General features: G+C 40.9%; 1 long non-coding RNA gene across 1 annotated transcript; it reads right to left on the bottom strand.

Annotated features, from left to right (window-relative positions):
* Nucleotides 1-227: 227 nt before the first annotated feature.
* On the bottom strand, nucleotides 228-3,558 carry LOC131381806 (uncharacterized). The gene is made up of 3 exons (XR_009210748.1): nucleotides 3,333-3,558; nucleotides 437-592; nucleotides 228-291 (listed from the first exon to the last, which is right to left on the bottom strand). It is a non-coding gene; the product is annotated as an uncharacterized LOC131381806 (long non-coding RNA).
* Between the last annotated feature and the right edge of the window lie 401 nt (nucleotides 3,559-3,959).

Below are 3,959 nucleotides of genomic sequence, written 5' to 3'. Positions count from 1 at the left end.
GTGTGGCAGCCAGGCCTGTAGCCACTCTATCTCCTGCTGAATCTTCCTTCAGCCTCTCCAGCGACTGAGTCATGAGCTTGTTTAGCTTTGTGATGAAAGGTCCCAGTTTCTCCTGCAGATCATGCATCATCAAAGATGAAGGCTTAGAAGGAGTATAAGACCCCTGCAGGTTCCAGTCTGTCCTTTGGTTTCAGCTTATCCTTAAGGGTTTCAGATTGTCTTTGTTCTTCTCCACTTCATGTCTCGCTTTTCTTCTTGTATTAACTATCTGTTGCTGGACAACAAAGGACCCTAGATAAGAAGTTTGAGACAACAAAATTTATAATTTCACATAGTTTCTTAGGGCCAGAAATCTGAGAGAGGCCTAGTGGGTGATTATGGCTCAAGGTCTCTCATGAGGTCTTGGTCAAATTCTTGGACAGGGCTGTGGACTTACTTGGGCCTGGAGAACCCACTTCCAAGCTCCCCCAGTGTTTGCTAGCTGGCTTGTGTTCCTCGCTGGCTGTTGGCCAGAGATTTTTGTTCCTTGTCACATGGGTCTCTCCACAGCATTGCTCCAATGAGTCAGGTGGCTTCTCCCAGAATGAGTGATCTGAGAGAGAGATTGGAGAGAGAAAGAGAGAGCAAAAGAGAGTGACCAAAACAGAAGTCACAATTTATCTTACAACTCAATCTCAGAAGTGACATGCCATCACTTCTGCTGTATCTGTCGGTCACACAGATTGCTACTGGTACCATATGAGGGGACTACACAAGGGTGTAAATACCAGGAAGCAGGAATCACTGGGGCCATCATAGAGGCTGACAGCCACAGTTCCCTAACCCTTGCCCTACTCACTTCAGGACCCAGCACCAGATGAAAACAAAACAAAACAAAACAAAAACAAACAAAAAACAGTCACACATACATTGTTTAACCAGATCCTACAATTGCATAAGGCTAAATCCCCATAAAAATTCCTTATTCTGTGTGGCTCCTAGTGGTCCTGCCTGACTTAATACAAGTATCAAGTATGTCTGACTTAATACAAGTATCCCTAACTGATACAAGTATCTACTTCACAAGATTCTTGTGAAAATGAATTAATAGGCTGGGCACAGTGGCTCACGCCTATAATCCTAGCACTTTGAGAGGCCAAGGCAGGCAGATCACTTGAGGTCAGGAGTTCGAGACCAGCCCGGCCAACATGGTGAAACTCCATGTTTACCAAAAAAAATAAAAAATAAAAAATTATCTGGGTGTGGTGGTGGGCACCTGTAATCCCAGCTACTCAGGAGGCTGAGGCAGGAGAATTGCTTGAACCCAGGAGATGGAGGTTGCAGTGAGCTGAGAGATCGTGCCACTGCATCCCAGCCTGGGCAACAGAGTGAGACTGTCTCAAAAAAAAAAAAAAAAAAAAAAAGAAAAAGAAAAAGAAAAAGAAAAAAAGAAAGAAAATGTGTTAATAATGTATATTCTTATATTCCAGAAATATACACTGTTACTATTATTAGACTCCAGCCACCACATATAACCATATCTGTGGGAAAATACATCAAAGTTTCCAACTTGGGATGCTAGGAACACATGTCCTCCCCTTCCTATTAAAAGATCTATTTCCCAAAGTAGAGTGGCTGAGAGTGGAGGAAACTTAGGGCCAGAACTTTATGTGATATGAGTTTTGAGGTCCATGGCTTCTTTCAATAGAATCCACAGAAATACTTCCTTGGCCAGGCTGATTCCCAGGCACCTGCTTGATTTTCTTTTATTTTCACCAGTTGAAAAACAGGACATGAGAAATCTAGAAGCTCAGAGCCTGCAGAGGTCTGTGATCATCTAGTGCCACTCTGGTTTTCCTGTTCATGAGTCTCAGGCTAGCCAGGGGGCAGACCGTCTCTGATGATAGTGCTCAATAGAGAAAACAGTATGGCACTTCCTCAAAAAATTAAACATAGGACTACCATGTTATCCAGCCACTACTGGGTATTTATCCAAGAGAACTGAAAGCAGGATCTCAAAGGGATATTAGCACTCCCATGTTCATTGCAGCACTATTATTACACTTAAAAATTTGTAACCATTCCTTTGTTTAAAAAAATCTATTAAATAATACAGAATATGAATGAATCTACCTCATTCACCCAAAAATAACACTGTAATAATACAATTTAATATTTTCTGAGTACTTACTAAGTCCTACTCCCTATGCTAAATGCTTTACGTATATTATCTTAACTACTCTTTATAACAATCCAATTAAATAGTAACTGTTCTTGACTTTATTTTACAGCTAAGGAATCTGAGACTTGCCCAAAGTCACTTAGTTAAAATGCTAGGGCCTGGGTCAAGCCTGGCTGTTGGCTCCCTCAGAGCTCTGTTCTAACCATGTACATTCCTGCCTCATAGTGGAATGCCTGACGAATGTGAAACAAGCAACCCCCACCCAGGCCAGGAGAAGAACCTGCCTTCTATTGACCAATGCACAATCCAATCCCAGGGACCAGTCCTTCCCGATAACCACACTCAACCAGTCCACTCTGGTTCACTTCTCTACCTTTTTGGCTATAATCACTGAGGACCATGCCTTAACTACCTCAATGTCTAAAAGGCTGTGACCCAGAACCTCATCCATTAACCTATATAAACACGCCATTGTTTTTCAGGAAATCCTTTGACCTTCAGGTCATTACTAGGTGAGGGTCTCTCTCTCTCTCTCTCTCTCACACACACACACACACACACACGCACACCCCTGCAGTGTTTTTTCTGACGTTTTTGTCATCATAATTACTAATTTCAATTCTTAATACAACTTGGTATCCTCCAACAATCTCTGAGAAGTTGCTGTTGTTTTGTTGTTTTATTTTATAACCCTCCTCAAAAATCTTTATTTTAGACTTTGAACCTCATACTACTTTCTTTTTAAAAACATTCTTAATTTATTAAAATTATCATTTGCAATACATCTTCAAAGCATTTCCTTTTCAACAGGAAACTTTACTAAGCAAATATTAAATAAAAGACATTATTATATGAAGAATAAATTGATGTATGTATCCAGATCTCTACCACGTATAGTCATTAATATCTGGAAAATCTTAAATAAATTGGTAATTCCCTCTCCATCCGGGATCAACTAAAACCCAGTGACGTCTTCAACTTCCTAGTTGACAAAAATCACCCCATCCTAAGAGGACAACCTTCCCCACTCTCTTCCCCACAAGACTGCTGACTGCCAGTGTTATTCTGCCTCTCCAAAATTTCCACATTCGTTGTATGGCAATACATTATTAATAGACAGGATCTGATGAACTTTAAGTTAATGGGATTGACAGCTTAAAGAAGGTCTTACTTGGGTCTTAAACTTAGAAGACCAAGACTCCACTGTTTTCAGTCTGTGGATAGAATCCGTTTTCTGTAGTTTCCTCATCATCAACACTGGGACTGATCCAATTAGATTTATATCTATGTAACCCATGGTACATTTTGAATCTTTTGTTTTCTTTTTCTGCGGACTGGGTCCACAGGTGAGCTTTTATAAGAAGAGGAGCCGTCTCTTCAGGAATGAGATGAATCTCTTTCACTCATGATCCCAGGAGCAAAGGTGGGACTAGGTGCCAAAAGAGGAGTTGGTAGAGTTGATCTGGAAAGACACAACAGCATTATAAAAAGCAGATTATTGCGAAGCAAATCAAACTTGAGCTTCAGGGCCTCTCACTTGCTTTGGCTGCTTTCAAGTTTCTGAGAGGGACCCTAGCAATTTTTATTTGTCCACTTGTAACATTTTTCTTAAAGATTAACCTCCTCTCCAATGTTATAAGATTTAGCCCCTAAATCTGCATGCATTCTTAGGTATTGCACTCCACACTAGAAAGAAAAAGAAACTCCTTGCAAGGGGAGGTAGTTCTCTTGCATAGTCAGAATTGGAGTCAGAATACGTGATCAGAGCCCTGGATGAATGAGGTGGGAGGGAGGGCAG

This window comes from Hylobates moloch, unplaced genomic scaffold (genome assembly GCF_009828535.3).
Source record: "Hylobates moloch isolate HMO894 unplaced genomic scaffold, HMol_V3 SCAFFOLD_18, whole genome shotgun sequence".
NCBI lineage: Eukaryota > Metazoa > Chordata > Mammalia > Primates > Hylobatidae > Hylobates > Hylobates moloch.
The sequence above is the reverse complement of the archived record's forward strand: the minus strand, read 5'-3'. Positions and strand labels throughout refer to the sequence as shown.